Below are 17,187 nucleotides of genomic sequence, written 5' to 3' on the forward strand. Positions count from 1 at the left end.
TTCCGCTACCTCCATTGCCAATTGCCAATCACTCTCGCACCGTGAGTATCATTATTAGCAATTTGTAGTATATTGGAGCGCCGTTTCGAATTTTTATCGCACCCTGAAGGTTTTAAATCACCCCGCAGCTCGTTCACCATGGGGTGCAGGGGAAAAGGGAATAGCAAATGGGTCCGCGTATAGCTCGGCGAGCAAAAGAACTTCGCAGACAGAAGGGGTAGGGTATGCAGGAAACGGGCTTGGGAGTGTACGTTGTACCTCGACACGGGTAGGAAATGCGCGAGAAAAAGCGAGAGACACTCGGGAACGGCGAAAAGACAGACAGTCAGACAGACAAGACAAGGAGCACGAGGAGAGGACAAGAATGTTGATTGGCCTCAAATTGAATCCCACCCATTTATCACTCCCGGCCTGGTCCGTTCGTTCGGCTCCTTTCTTCCTTCCTTCTTCCCGTTCCATCTACTCCGGCCGGCCGGGGCTCAGGGTTCGGTGGCATTGCGGACAAAAATCGAGGCTCCGGCTATCCTATAACCCTTCCCACCACGTTCACCGTCTTCGGCACGAACGGCAACCACCCGTAGACACCCGCGGAATCAGATTCGTGGAACGGTGGGCTCGATTTCTTGCCGAGAGGTACGTTCGCGCCGGAGATTGCGTTGAAATCGCGCAATGAAATGCCTGACCCTAAATTAACAAAATCGTGGAAAAGCAAAACCGTTCTTCACTGAAAGAATCTTCTTTTTAAATCCTTGCTGTCAATATTCTATTAAACAATAAAAAGAAGCGAATGTACTAGTCAAGAGAAGTCGATATACCGGTATCAGTAGATCTTTATAGAAAATAAAATGTTTATGCATCATTTGCAAGCAGACAGAGACAAATAAAAGTCTATTTCTTATGTGAATATTTTTAATTGTTCGAAAATAACGTCTCAAATAAATTGAAAATGTTAGGTCCACCGAGAAATTATGTAAAAATTTGAATGCACTTAGCCATGGTTGCCGTCCAAAAATAATGAAGGCCCATGCTGCACGCATACCGGCGCGGCGCGGCGTATGGAGAAGTTTTTTTAGCACTCGGAGGCAGTCCTCGGCCATTTGACTGGGACGTAAAATTAATTAACAATTTAAGAAGACACCGGGCACCAAACCGTGCTCGAGAACAAGAAAAGGTAGACAGCCTAGGTAGCGAATGGAGCGAAGAAGTCGACGCCAGGTCGCAACATTATGCGATTGGATCGGCGTCGGCTGAAATCTAGTGGCTGTTTTTTCCTGTTGGAATCACGGGGAGGGGACGCATAAGTCGAGGCAATTACCGTCGACCCAATGGAAACGGGAACGGAACCGAGCGTTCTTAAACGTCCCGGCCGATTATAATTTCGGTAACGCTGCGCGCTCGGCTGTGCTGGCTCGCCGGCCTCTTGATAAAATTTTAATTACGTTTCGCGCCGGACGAATAAAACCGATCGTAAGATCGCGGCCAATTAACATTAGCGAGACGCTGAAGAGCCGCTTGGATTTCATTGCGTTCCATTATGGCCCGGTAACGTGGCGCGTACGTTATGATCGCGCGTGAACGTGCGACCTCCTCGCGGCGAAATACTGCAGAACTGCAGTTCGTATGCAGCCGGTTGCACCCGCTGCCGAACAGAGCCGCCGCTCGCGGTTATTTAAAAGTAGCTTAACGCGTGAAACGCCGCTAATAAACGTTCCTCTTTTCTCTCTCTCTTTCACTCTCTGTGTCTCTCTTTTTTCGACGGTGCTGTACGATAGAAAATCGTGACGATAACTGTATCTCACTGCGGGCAATGATATCGTTCCAGATGCGTGGAACGATGCCGTTACCGTTCCGAAGACGGCCGAAACGTTTCCCAACGTCTTCGTTGGGTCTTATTCGGGCTCGCGTATGCGAGCACTCTGTCCGGCGAGACATTATGCAGATTCCGTTTAATCGCGTTATTTCAAGCGAAAGGAAGAGATTTGCACGGCAACACGCGGGCCAAAGTAATTGTCGTTCCGGGTGAAAAGGGGTACATAGGAACCGCGTGTAGTCGATTTCACCAGGACCCCGCTGAATAAAGTGATTACGCGCGATGGTTTTACACAGAGCGGTATTATGCTAACGCCCCTGGACTCTTGTTATTTCGCGTCGTTCCCTGGCTGGTTGACGACTTACGAAATATCGTGCGAGTTCACGTCTGCTTCTGTTACGTGCTTGTGGAAGTACGTTCGTCCGTTCTGAAGGAACGTGTATTTAAATAACTGGATATAATCGTCTGTTCTCTTGAGAATATTTCCTTTTCGTTTTATTCGCTCACTGTCTAATAATTGTATTTCGTTTCTGTTTGTTTCAGGTAAGTTCGGATGCGTGTTTTGGAATATGAGACTGGTCTTCGGAAGTGAGTATAGTCATTAATATTAGGCAATACGCTTATCGATACAACCGTGGAAATTGCGTAGAGAGATAGACATGCTTGGAGATCCAGAGAATCAATCTAGCATATCGCATAGAAATTGGAGAACGAAATAGATTTGTTTCTGGCATCGTTTCAGAAAATGAACTCTTCTTAATCGCAAGGTAACGTGGTTCGCAAAAAGACAGGTACGCACACTTGACAGTGCGTACGAGGTTCGTATATTCGGTTGGTAATGCGGGTCGAACAACACCGGGACATTTCTACATTATACTGTGCTCCATCTTCCATTTAAACGGCACCCGGCCGACACCGCATCCCGACCAATGAACGGTGCAATCAACAGTCCTAAAAATATTGTGTTTAATGATAGACTTCTTAGAAGTCCGTGTTTGAGACTGTAGATTATATTCAGACAGGATAATTGGTCGGCACCGCGGCCATTGGCTGCAGCTGCGCCATTGTAATTGTAGGCTACCGGAGACTGGCGGAAAAAGAAGCGAACGTATAATTCGTTCATCGACGTAATTCTTCTCTCTCTCTCTCTCTCTCTCGCTCTGTCTGTTTTTCTCTCCGTCTTTTTCCACCGACCACTTTTAGGCAGGCGCCTCTGGGCGCCATGAGTTTCGCCGTACGAATTTCTGCTTTCACACCGACCGGGTAACCCTCTTTCGCCCACTGAAAGAAGCTTATAGTTCAACATCGAGGAGGAGAAAAAACACTACCCGACAGATAGCTTTCGGAACCCGGTGATCCGTCTTCGTTAATGCCCCCAGAAGTGGACGAGCGCATCTTGTTTCGTTCGTGTTGCACACTTCGCTCGGCCATAATGTAGCTCATATTCAAATCGATTCGAACGTTTTCCGCCTGTACGGTCACCTCGGGGACGCTTGATCGTGTTCACCGTCCCCAGACACTTTTATATTCGACACATGCTCGTCCTGTCGTGTTGACGCTTCGTTGAACTGTCCTGCTGACCCTTTTTGTGGTCAGTTCGGGTTTCCTGGGCCCCACAATTTTTTTTCTGAGCAGTTCGTGTTCGTCTCGTCACCACCCACATTTGCTCTGACAGTCTGTGTAACTGTTGCACTATTTGATTTGGCGCGGTTCATCCTGTTCTTTGGAAATTCTTCAGGACCTAGGCAATGTACTGAGAATGTTCGTCGGGAAAAATAAGGATCATTTTCTTGGTTATAATAATGCGTTCGAGAATGAAGTACGCGACATCATTATTTTCTGATATCGTAGAAGTCCTAACAGAAAAGAGCGCTCTTGGACTTTCCGTGCACACTGCTTGGATATAATACTACATAAAATAAAAATATACTAGGTAGACCACAATGGGCGACACTTTGAAGCCATAAAACTAAGGTAATATATAGTGAAGGATCTGTGCGACATGATAAAAAGACCATCGTGGTCCGCACGAGCCCTTACGATCTCGGTGCAGAGAAACCAGTGACGTTATAGTATCGCGTTAGGTTATAAATTTAGCTCTTGCGTTTATGGTGGCGATTTATTGATTCTAAACGTGCTGATTTTTTCACAGAAAAATGACAACATCGATAAACGGAGAGGAATAGTCGGAATCTAATAGTCCATAAAATATTTCATATATGTATGTATGTATGTATGTATGTACAACTCTTCTTTCCATGACAGGAAACATATAGTGAACGAAACTTTCACAGCCTAGTATGTAGGATGGACATTAGAAATATAGAACCACAATGCACATTATCCTTATAAATATTAACTGTTCTGTTGAAATGTTTAAATACCGATTTCGCGTGAAGAAAAAATCGAATGAAAGCCAAACTGTGTGCAAAAGTAAATCGGTGCCACCGCGAAACGACATTACGACTTACTCCATGAAACTTTCGGCACGATAAGCCAGGCGCGATTACATGAAAGAACGGTAATTCCCCGGCTGACGATTCTTTGATTCCTCTTTGAGAGTAGCAAACAATAGCCACGAGAAAGTACGCTCATTACTTTGGACCGGATTTCCTCGAGTTGTTTGCGTTTCGACAACCGAGCGAATCGGAACCAGCGACGAAAAACGATGCGAGGGCTTTGAAACTGTTCCAAGATCGCGTATACATTTTCCTGTTCTTGGAGAGCCGTCCGTGACCTTAACCTCTCAAATGACCCCCGAAAATCGAGAAAATGGTGCAAAAAGTCTTATTGGTAAATGGTAACTTTTTATTTTAAGAAAGTAAAATGAATGCATATCATTTGTCACCTTTTTAAAAGATTTGTAGGAACCTGACCTGATCCATTTGTGGTCAGAGCCATTTTAACTTGAAAATTAAACATTTCTTCTGTCCCAGAATAATTCTATTTGTGATTTTTGTGATTTTTTTACCTCACACAATACTTAAATGTGTAGCAAGTGATCAGATACCAACATATTCGATCATGTAAACGATATTGTGAATAATGGTACAGTAATTCTGACTGGTGACTCTGAGTCACCCGCCACGACTGTCGCAGAGCTAGTCCCTCAAGGAGTTAAGAAGCAAAACTTCGGAGTACGATGCCGGACTAACGCAATTTAATCTACTTAGTCCCGAGGATGGTTTTACGGTTAAGTGGTTTAGTTTTACGAATGGATGTCTCCATAAGAGCCAACACTTAATTGGAACGTGCCGGTCCTTGCAGGGTGGATGACAGTTAGGGAACTGAGCGGAGAGTTTCGGGAAAGTGTACTTCAGTGGTCGTCGGCTTTGCTTTTGTCCGATTCCCGAAACGGTTCGGTCGTGTTTCGAGACTCGACCGACAGTTTAACAATCGTTGTTGCAAATAGGAACCGAATGACGGTGCTCGAGGCTCCACCGGAAAAAATCGATTCCCATTCGCGGGATCGGGCCGGAGTCAAAAGGATTCCACGCGTGGTATTCGATATCATTTAACAGTGGCGAATTTATTGGACGTTCCCGGTAAGTGGTACGGGATAACGCGCGGCGCGGTGGCGCGCGGCCCGTTCGAATTTATCGTGACGAAAACGGCCGAAGAAATTGTCCATGAAAATGAAATATAAGGTCGCGCGAGGCGCGAGTCGATAAACCTTCGAATATAAATAAAATATTCTTGCTTTTACATACAGCCGGAGAAATGTTTACGGCTTATAAAATGGAAAAGTGTTTTATGCGCGGAATCGGCTTTACACCGGGGTCGCGGAATTTTTAGCGGCGATTGTACCCGCGCGATACAGCCGCGCCGCGCCGGCCCGTATCCCGTACCCGGTGACCGCGTAAAATTCCTGCGGTAATTTCGCGCGTTTATCGCATTATCGATTACCGGATTAAAATCTGTGAAATATGATTTCGTGTCGAAGGGTGGGGGAGAGGGGCGGCGGTGGCTAAACGGCGAATGTGATTATCGGCCGTGTTTTTGTTCCCCTGCGCTATTGTGCGAACATGTCGCGATAAGATAATACGCTACTGACCGACGAAATGTTCATGCTCGCGATTTGCGTATTGGCAAAGATATTTGTCGCCGACGGGGTTACGATCGCTGTAAATTCGCTCGGGGGATCGAAGTCAAACCTCGCGATCGTTTCGCGAATGCCATTTAAATATGAATTCGCTGCCGCGCGAAGTCTTCGTCCGCGCGGGAACACCTCGCCGGACAAAACGGTGGAACGCCACCGGCATCGTCCTGGATGGTGTATTTCAAATTACTCTCCATCGGAAGCGTACTCCGGAGTGCCCCGACAGAAGTAGTCTAAATGATTGTGGTCTATTTTACCCGGGAGAAGTACCCGGGACTACGAAAATGCTCTCCCGAGAAGGAATTTGCGTAAACTTCCGAACTACCCACCTTCGGTATCAATTTACACGGCTGCGAGGTTCCAAAATGCTGGGGACTCGCGATATTCTGCTGCGGAAGCAGATTACGCTGAGAAATAAGTATGGCGGATAGGGGATAAGTGGGTGGGGTCGAGGTGGTCATTTGTTATCCAATCGAAACTGAATGGAGCGGTCTTTCGAAAAAGCCGGTGGAACTTCATGGAAAGCAGAGTTTGTAGCTGGAGGGTGACAATCAGATAAGATGGATTATTTATGGTGCAATTGATTTTCTAAGTAGATACATTTATGATGCTAGCTGAGGGACGCTGTAGATAACATCTTTCTAGTTGAGGCTCGATCCATCACTGATTTCTGTAGATACTGTCCCTAATCGTCTGTCAAGTGTCTTGTAGTGACCTGGACTACTGATTAGAGAGTTTGGGTAGCCTCTTGCTGTACGTATAGAAGCCTTTTTACTTTTACTTGAAACTTTAATTATCCGAACACGTTTTACATGTGAATAATCTGGGAGTCTCTGGGACTGTTCTCTGTAACTAAACACTTGTGCTGTTACAAGACATTACAACTGCCTTCAATCGGTGAATTACAACCGACTGCCGCGTGTCGCGCCGAATTCGCCATTTCCGTCGAGGAGACAGGGATGCTAACGAGCAAGCCACGATGTCCCCGGTGCTTGAACGAGTAAATATGGTCTGGCAAGAAGAACCCGAGGAATGGGAAAAAGGTAGCTCGATACGTTTCCGCGGAGCGTCTTGCTGGCATGGATCCATTTCGTAGGGCAATCGTGTCGGCGAATGAATCCATAAATTTCGCGGGTATTCCCGAAGCGAGTAAATCTGACCCAGTGGAAACGTCGATGTGTTGGAAGAGCCGTGGCCGCCGCGCCGCGCCGCAGTCTCTTCGTTAGCGGTTGTGCAGGTGCAGGAGCGGTCGGGCGTCCTCGTAAAACAGGAGAATATGGACATCGGGAATGAAAAACTGCTGACGACCGGTGGTGTAGGCGAGCCCTTCCTTCGAAGACACTTGCACGGTTCTCGCCCCCGCTGGATCCTATAAAGGCCAGAGCTGTTCGGGGCTGTTCGGAGCCCCCCGGCTTCGTTCGAAATTTGCCTGCAAACGAGGTTAAACGGCGGACACTCTCCAGTGGCCGGCGATCCGGCTCGTTCCTCGGAGTTAGGCGAAGGCTGTCGGGTGAGGTCTGGGTCAGCCTCGCGCGCACTTACTCGCGTCGTAAAGTCTGCAGCGCGTATATAAATGAAGAGAAAAGGATCGAGAGAGAGAGAGAGAGAGAGGGGGTAAAGATGCGGCGCGGTGGTCGCACACCCACGACTCCCGACGATACAACGAGAAGCCATCCTGGAGAAGGAAGGTATGCTACGGGCTCCGAGAGCTCGTCCGGCTTCGCCTCCATCGGGGCCATTCCTTACCGGGACATTTTTATGACCGACATTTTCGCCACCGCCGCCACCGCAGACCGCCGTCGCCACCCTGCCTCGTCCTCGAACGCTCAACGAAACGGACGGAATCTCGGCGGATACCGTGCGCCAGGTACCGACGTAAACAGGAGCCGGCAGGAAATGATTATTTACTGCTGCCCATCCCTTAACTCGCACGCACTCCGCTCACGGGGTGTCCCGCAAGTACCGAACACTCGGCAAGCGTAGCCTTGACCCGAACGCTGGAAACGCTGACCGGAGAACGTTTTCTTACGACTCGACGTATTGATAGGTACGCTTTCGTTCATTAATTCTTTTGTACAATCATCATCCAGTTGGATATAATCGAACGCAGAATTAGTATCAGTGTGGTGGCTTTTGGAAAAGGTTCTATTATAACGAAAGCACAGTCGGTGGTGGTTTCAAAAATTCGGATCTAGAAATACGAGTCTCCATAATGACCAAAATCCATCTTATAACGATAATGAATTTAGAGACAAGGAGCCAATGTACTTCGATTTATATGTATATGTAATTCTCAGTATTAGACGGCAATGCGGAGAGGCTGAAGTTTACACATAATTTTTGTGAAACTAAATATTGCTATTGAAACGTCACGCGATGAATATGGATGGAAGGGGAGGTCGAATAGAGGGGGTCGCGTGCAGAGGGATACAATTAGCTTTCATACCGGTCGCTTAAAAGCCGAATATCGAGCGGCTCGCCTTTTTTGGCTTGTCGCGGAAAGAAATACAGCCCGCCTCGTTTTCCTCGGGTTATTGCCAAGTGATAGATATAGCTTGTTAGGAAGCGGGGGCCCTCGAAAGGAATCCAATAAATTATACCGCGAGTCTTTTCGGCGAACGAACAGGTAGGTAGACCAAGCCGCGATTTGTAAGTCCGATTCCCGGCCGAGGAATCGATCTCGATTCATTATACGGCGGGTCTCTCATTAACGCGCACGCGTTCCCTCGCGAGAAATGAGACTCTTCCTCTCCCTCTCTCTCTCTCTTCCTCTGTCTCTCTCTCTATACTTACTTTTCGGAGTGACACACGACCGCCTACGGAGACTTAAGTCGTTGAGTCACGCGACGTATCGTTCGGGTCGACCGTTCTCTCCGCGCTTCTTCTTCGGCGTGCGCGCGTCTCTCTAAATGGCGTTCTCCCGTTCCCGGTTCAGTAGCTTCTCATCTTCGCTCGAGTTTCGCATTATACCTCGGCACTCTGATTACACGAAGGAGCACCTTCTCGGTAACCGGCCGGGGCGGGGTCAGCCAGATCCCGATCAGAAAAAGAAAGTCGATCTCCGCGCCTACGAGATCCTCGTGATAAGCTCCTTGTTTCTTCAACTTTCCATTTTACACGGTACGCCCTTTCTCACAGTTCTTCGCAGCAAGAACAAAACGTTTCGCGAACTTTGGATTTTTAATTACGCTCTTGTTTAGCGATGCTCTTGTCCCGCGGAGTTTTCACTTTTGAGCTTGATGTACACCATAAGTGTAAGACTACTTGACTTCGTATGACGATACGTTTCGCAAACTTTGCTTTTCTAACTACGCTCTTGTTCAGCGATGTTTTTATACTTCATAAAGGAATGATTTTCACTGTTCAAGGAGCAGATGTGTTTTTCAGAAGCCCTGCCGCGAGAAGGTTGTAAGTTGGGAGACAAGTTTAATATGCATTATCCAAGTGCAGCGCAGATGGACTCAATATTTGAACTGTTTTTCACATTATCATAATCAATAGATTAACAATTTCTTCTTTCTATTATACACGTGCATAAACTGACGACGTTTATATTCATCACCCAAATGAATTTGATATAGATGTTAGAGTGCAAACTAATGTGCTCCGAAACTGTTGCACTTCAGGCACGATTTATCGGAATCGTCGTGAATAAAGCAATTAGGAGAACAGACCAGTAAAAAGTGGAATGATCAACGTTGCTATAAACGGAGCCAAGAATATTGGAATTAGTACGCCGAGGTATCCGCACGTAATTCCGGCGGATCGATTGTAGGATCGAGCTAACGAAGGCATTCGGGAATTTCGTGAAGCGCGAGGAACGCATTACAGAGAGCCGAGGACAGGTGGACAAAAACGTGCGCGAGAGCGAGGGGATCGGGCTGGGATGCGGGAGGTGGAACGGGAATGTAACGCGGGGAGAAGGAGTGCTAATACCTAAATAATTGCCGGCTGAACCTGATATGATTTAATAGCGTGGCGTGTAAGGGGTTGGGGAAGGTGGACGACGGGGATGGGAAGCGTCGCGACTCGCTCACGGCGTGGCGGCGCGGCGCGGCGGGCAAAAAAGAAAAGCGACCGCTTGCGGTCTGCCGTGAGCGATAAACGCGGTCGCAGCCGCAACCGTGCCCGAAAAAGAGAGGGAAAGATAGCCAGAGGGAGAAAGACAGATAAAGAGATAGATAAAGAAAGAGAGAGGCAGGGTTCTCTTCTGCTTTTCGTCCGACTTCCGTTTCTCGATCATTTCCATGGTGGCTCGGTGGCCAGGTACACCACGTGGCGCACCGATCGTCCCGAAATCGTCGTCGCAGCTCGTTTTATTGGCCCCCGGTCGACCGTGCGGTCGATCGACCGAGAACCGGTAACGTCGCCCGGCAATAACGTCCGCTTTACGGTTTCTCACGAGGCCGTGAACCGATCCATAGCCAGTTATTGGCGGCTACACGACGTCAAGAGACCTTTGCTTTCATATCAAGACACTCCATTTTTCGATGGCCGCCGGAACTGCAGTTTACGGACGCTTTTAACGCCCCGATGGTCGAGCCACGAGACCCTGCGAACAAGTAGTCGCCTCGACAATTTCAGTTTTACCACCGTCTGCCGACCATGCTCATCTATACCCACAGTAATTTTATGAAACCTGATATTCTAACAGAATTGACACTATTCCCTGACGTCGCCCGGCGATTCGCCTGATATTTATCGGGCAAGCTCGTATCCTGCAGCGACGAAGGAACGATTTTGCTACTAAATTGCGGCTGTTTAAACGACATTCGATTTTTCTAGAGTTTATTGTCAAAGTTGGAATGGCATAGAGGTCTGTTTAGTCTGTTTGAAATGGTCTGGAGTTTAGAATAAAGTGACACGAGATTGATCTTCTTGTGAGGCACGAACGATACATTGTAGGTGCGCGCCCTTGGATTTCCGCATTCCGACGATCAGAATCGATTACAAGAACCGATTTTCTCGAAGGGCCCCAGCTCGATTCTACCGCCCGTAATTGGGAGTGGTCGTTGGCCTCGTTTTGCCAGGCGATCGCCGTCAGTAAAATCGAACCGCGGTTGTCTCCGTCCGCGTTGAAGATCCGCCAAGCTGTCGGACAGCCCCGACGCGTTAACCATGATACATGCACGTGCGAATATGATATACCTTACGCGACGAGGCTAGCGGAGATAGAGAAGGAAGATATATGCCCAACAGCCGACCGGGCTTCATTTGAAATATTTACCATTTTCGTGAATAACGCGCTGCTACGTGCGGTGGTAACGTAAGATGCGGTCTACCGTATCTTGTAAGTAGTCGCGTATTATAAGATCCACCGATTAGATGAGACATCGCGATGCGGATCCCCGGAAAAATAGCTTCCCCTCTCGCACCTGGTACACCTGCGAGCCAAGCCAGCGGACCTGGAGTATTCCTCCAGGTAGGATTCATGCGGTGTTCGCTTCCTAAGCGCGTCCACTACTGTCTGTGTAATTTAATCCGTCCAGTATTCTTCTGAAACGCATCGCAGCCGCCTGCCCGCGGAACTTCATTATCGTTCGAATTGTCCAATTAACGCGGCGCGCCTCGATAAATAATTAGAAACCCGGTACGACATCGTAAGAGCGCGCGCATCTATCCTATTATTAGGATACTGATCGCGGGCCTGCTTCCTTCTCCGCCTTGCGATAATAAAGTATACAGTCGACGGAACAAGTGTCCGCCCTATCATTTAAAATAGCGTAACTTTCCGAATAATTGGATTAAACGACTCGTGCTTGTTCGAAAAGGTAGAATTCATTCTCCGGATGTGTAGAACGATCTTTGTGAAAGTTGAAATATCTCAAGAATATTCATCTGTAACTTTTTTCCAAGAGTTTTTATAAGTGTCTAACGTAAATTTAAAAAATACGGTCTATTTTATGACGTTTGTACACGCGTTGAAAATTTGTTATCAAAATTGGTGAACGTTATAACGAGTCCCCAACTGCTGTTTAAAGATGCAATTTTCTTAAAAAGTTTTTACACATGATCAGTAAGCGTTCTTCCAACACCTCGAAAAAGTCCAACTCGTTTGGTTCGTTTTTGAAGAAGCTGTTCTGTTTTAAAGGGTACATGAAGATTTTTTGATTGACTGTATCTCGGGTGCTGGCGTGAGCTAGACGCTTGTTTAGGGCGGCTTAATTAATTCTATCCGTCAATAACGCCGGTAATCATCGGCTGTAAATGCACGTCTTTAAGTTAGACGATTACCATAATTCATGAACGCATTTATGCACGCATTATTCATACACGTGTCTTAGAGCGCTGCCTAGATCCTCCGTAATTAATTGATTCCTGCTCTTTCAGACACTCAAAAACAAGCTGATACGTAAAAAAAAGATATTGATATTTAACTCCTCTTATTCCGAATTATGTAATTTTGACTTTTTCACTGGTGCCTGCAGTCGCTTTACAGTCGCTGGAGTGTAAATGCAAATGACGCATCGTATTAAATGGAATCGCACTGGAAAAATCTATCTTATTTATTTTATAGCTGCGTAATAACGAACCTGGTGCTTCGTAGTGACGCTGGTGCACATGGGCAGTCCAAGAATGTATTATATCATGAAATTTGCTTTTTCTGAACCAGTATATTAAGTTAATGGAGTTTTGGAAGACATTAGAAAATTATGAATTGAGTTTCTTTGATATCTACGTATGTATATCGACTCGGAAGATTTTTATCTTGTACAGAGATTCTCTGTATAGTGATAATCGTGTTGAGAACGCGAACAAGTTTATCCAGTTTATCGGTAATGACTGGCGACGTTCAAGACCGTGCGTCTCGATCGAATCGAACGATCGGAAATCGCGATGCACGGGATCAGGATTGCAATGCAGGAGCTGTGCACGGAAGCGAAGAACACAGAGAGGGGACATAGTAGATCCGATTTGCCGGATCTAGAGTTACTAAGTACTCTCTGCTCGGCGACAGTCGAACCTCGGGTATTAGTAGGTAATAATATCAGATAACGAGTACCTGTACGGTAGCCGACGAAGAAGGCGAACTCGACACACGCGTAACTGCTCGTCTGTCGCAGGCGAGCAATCGGAGAACGATTTGTGTACAGTGCTCTTGCATTACCTGCCTCGACATTCTTTCACTTTTTATTTCACTAGGTTCTCTTTACCTGCAAATTATCGGCATTCATCACTCACCGAGTGCTAATTTAATTCAACATTTAATAAAGCTGAAACTCAATTGCTTCTTCACTAAATGCTCGATATCGTATTTGTTACTGACACGCATGTCTTATGAGTAGACAGCGGATCTTTACGCAAAATAAAAATGTTCTACCTGAATTGCAACAAACAGGAGTGAAATAGAAATTTATTTTCCTTCTTAATATGTTTGATAGGTTGGAAATGTTATAACAGCATTTTTCAATTTTTCTAATATTTTTACTATTTTAAATCGCACCTGCTCATTTTTGTTAGAAAGGCTTGAAATCTGCTGCCTACTTATAAGCTAAATAAGTGAAAGACAAATTAACTTTGGAATATATGTCATTAAATAATGTCCAAGCACGATGTTTTCAATTATATAATAAATTTTATGATTTCGGCGCAGGGTTCGAACCTTTTGTAGAAAACCAGCAAATGTGCAATTAATTAAACATGCTGGTTTTCTATAAATGATCGAACACTGCGCCGAAATCATAAAATTTATTATATATTTAATTTTCGATCGAGAAGAATTCACCGTTTTCGATTATTTCAATTACCATTTTGAAGAGTGCAGCTTCCCGAGGCGAATCGTTGCATCCCTTTCAAATATTCGCGATCCAGCAGGCGTGCATAAACTTTCGTGACTGGCCGTGTATTAAATATTATGCTCCAGCAGTCGGAAAGAGGAAGGAGCGTTTCGAATGGGAAACGGTGAAAAGCGGCAGTCAATCTTTTCCGCAGTATGATTTAGACGGCCGCGGCCGTTGGCGCGGCGCACGCGAGTGCAACATCTAAAATGCAACGGTGAGTTCTCGAGCACCATCGGGCCAACTCCGTCGACTGACGGTGCGGGTAAACGTCGGTAACGACACGCGGAATGTCTTCTCTCGACTTGATTTCCACCACGGAACACCCAATCAACATATCCCGAGTTCCCTCGAAAGAGCAAGAGGCTACAGTGCGTTCATAGCAAACGTCGTTGCGTGACATTATCACGTACCATTTCCAGCCAGTTCGTTGTCGCATGCGGCGAGCGACCACGAATAAGAACCGCGCGTCCCCTTTTCCATTTCAGGCTCCGTGCGGCTTATTGACATTTTCTTGTTTCTCGAGGAGGTACACGCCGAGAGGATCGCACGTTTCTAGATTTTCTGGACGTGGATCGTCGCATTCGATTTACAACGAGCTTGCTGCAGGTTGTTACATTTCCATATATTGACAGACGCGTATGCTCAACGGCCGGCTCCTCGGTGCATAAATCTCGCTGCACCGTCGAGGAAACGTGGGCATCCATCATTCGGCTGATGGAAAGGTTAAGACAGATCGATCTCCTACTGGCTGATCATTTTCCCGATCTGGCACGCGCTCCGCCCACACCAGAATTAGCAATCGATATTCATATTTCTGCAAGCAGAACCTCTTTTATATCAAGATTTTGTAGATAGAAAGAACTCACTATCAGGGGAACGAAGAAGCAGATTCAGCAGCAAACCAAGAAAGTACGTCTGAAACACACACTTATTCATTCTTCTCATAAATCCGCCTCCTAGAAGTTAGCCCCCCACTTGTTAAATTAAATACTTTCAACAGTTGTGCTGAGTTGTGCTAAGTTTGTGCTACATTGTGCTCGAATATTACAGCTATAATATCGAAAATAAGACTAAAAATTCATCCATAAAATCCGCAGAATACTGCTAAACTTATCAATGGACCAGTTGATGTAGATTGTATTTAAACGGAAGCATGCTACGTCAACAAGCATCATCCAGTCAATAGGGATAGTCGCGAAATTTGGTAGCATTTTTTGCAAAGATCCGGATTCTACGGACTAAGAGGATTTCGAGAAGCTAGGAAAATAAAAGAGTCCGCAGACTATTGTTCCACGACTGTTGCCGCAGCGTTTCCCATCGTTTTCATCTGTTGACTTAGACTTTGCAGGAGTTTCCGCCATCCATTCGTCTGTTTTACGGTGGAATAGTATGTTCGTTGATCAAACAGCCGATTGATTATTTTTGAGAAGTAGACGACGTCGACGACTGCAGCATGGTAGCCAGGTGTTTACGTTTCATCTGCGCCAAGTAGCAGCCAGCTGATTTTTCGGGGTCGTCCGACGTAAATGCCACGGGTCAAGGGACGGCTTTCAATAACAGTTAGGTTATTAGTGGGCAATTCCGTTCGACCGGGATCGTCTAGTTGGGGAAAGGGTTGATGAGACCACGGGACTAATCTGAAATTGCTAATTCCGACCGGCTAATTCAATTAAGAGAATGGCTGGCGCGTCGCTGGTTTCAGAGAGAAGAGGGGCTTGCCCCGGCTGGAAAGGGTTGGAGAGAAGGAGTTTGTTGCCGGCAGGGGTACAGGGTATTAGAAGCTGGCTTGGTGGGTACGGTTAGCTCGAATAGCGGATAGCTGGCTGACTGGATGGCTGGCTGGCTCGGTGGATTGGCTAGGTCGACCCTACGAGAATAGAACTGACTTTGCGGTAACTGCTGACCAGGGGCCCGGCGCGCTTCGGTGCCTACACGCTCGAATCATCGATGCTCGCTGGAATCCAACGGCGGAACGAACGTACGACGGTCCATGGGGCTTGGCAGAATGTGCGCATGCAAAGTAGAATGGACACGGGAACGGCGTCCAAGCGGGCAGGCATAGAGATGGTCCGCCGGCGCTTGCCCAACCCGCCAAAGGAAACCAGCCAAATCCGTCGTTTGTTTGCCCATCGATTCGTCCACGTCAGACCCCCAGGGCTATGCGAACTCGACCGTTTCTATCGTGTTCCGTCGCTTCGGGCTGATCGGGGAAATAGACGCGTTCCGCCCCGACTGACTCTCCCCGGGCCTTTTATTAATCTGCAACGGACACCTGCGGCTAGAAATTGATAGAAGAATTATAGTCTTCTGATGGTCCGCGGCAGTTTTCGGCCCATTGGCTGCTTACCTCGAACGTGGTAGCGATGATTGACAAGCGTCGACTACTTACATGCAAAGTAAACATTTTCTGTATTACTTCGTGCACGGCCTAATCACGTTGTTACGAATGCTATATTTATTATGGAAGCTGCGCAGTGATATGTCTTCCACAGCAAAGGATGGAAGTACAGCGGAATTTTCACAATAATAAGGATATACAATATTGTCTTACAAGATTGTGATAGGATCGCAAATAGAACTAAACAGCGAGAAAAGGTAAAGAGCATCAACCCGAGAGCGGAGCGGAGCTCGAGCAGTGCGTCTCCGCAGTTAATCTCTGTCAATCACTCGGCGAATCTCCGCGTCCCTTTGAAAATCTCCGGAAATTGTCTTCATCGGGGAAAGAGTTTAAGGTCTCGTCAACTCCGGGCGAGCAGGGGCGCGGCCTCCGGAGAAGGCGTTTTAAAGTGGACTACTTCCCTTTTAGCTCCGCAGCCGTCAGACAGCTCCTCTTTGTCCCATCGAAAACAGGAACTTTTCGTATTAACGATCAAAGGGGCAAGGGATCGCTTAGGAATTCTCAAAGAATTTGCTCTCGCGGATGTTTCATTTGTAGCCGGGGCTGAATGTCTGGGAGCCCGTCGACGGAATTAGTGTTAACGACATTAAAATATCGGACAAACGAATCTCCCCGCGCGTTAAAAAGTTTTCGATTAAAATAAATCCTTTTAGCGCGACCGGCTCGGGATGGGACAACGAGAGAAAGAAAGAGAGAACGAGAGAAACAGAGAGTATATCCCCGGCTTGTCTTCCCGGAATGGTCCCGGCCGTTTGCCCTTGCGTTCAGCTTCACAAAAAATCTAATTAGAAGTGGATTAAAATTTAATCACTCGCCAAGGGAACTTATCCCGGCTGCTATCGGTGGGTGGTGTCCTCTTCATTTAATTGTACCTCAGGTGCACCGTTTTCTCCTCTCATTTCTTCCCTTCGCTTTTCAAGGCGTTGGCCTCTTCCTCCTCAGCAGCGACCGACCATTTTTGTCAAGGCTAACAATCTGCCTTGAATGAACGTTCAAACTTGATTCTTTAATCGAGTTGTCGACGGTGTCGCACTTAACAGATTGTCCGACGATACCGCCGCCAATCGACGACGCTGTGATAACGCGTTTATCGTCCTCG

At 46.8% G+C, this 17,187-nt stretch overlaps 1 protein-coding gene across 5 annotated transcripts in view; it reads left to right on the forward strand.

The window, feature by feature from the left end:
- LOC143207601 (uncharacterized) overlaps positions 1-17,187 on the forward strand; it is a 717,548-nt gene that overhangs the window by 77,107 nt on the left and 623,254 nt on the right. The window contains exon 3 of one of the 5 annotated variants that reach the window (XR_013008701.1): positions 2,354-2,398. The exons of 3 other annotated variants lie outside the window; for them this stretch is intronic. The gene's annotated coding sequence lies outside the window, so the exon portion shown is untranslated. Of the gene's footprint in view, positions 1-2,353; positions 6,901-17,187 lie in introns of those variants that run through there. One more of the 5 variants, XR_013008699.1, reaches the window with a different exon arrangement.

This window comes from Lasioglossum baleicum, chromosome 3, assembly GCF_051020765.1.
Source record: "Lasioglossum baleicum chromosome 3, iyLasBale1, whole genome shotgun sequence".
NCBI lineage: Eukaryota > Metazoa > Arthropoda > Insecta > Hymenoptera > Halictidae > Lasioglossum > Lasioglossum baleicum.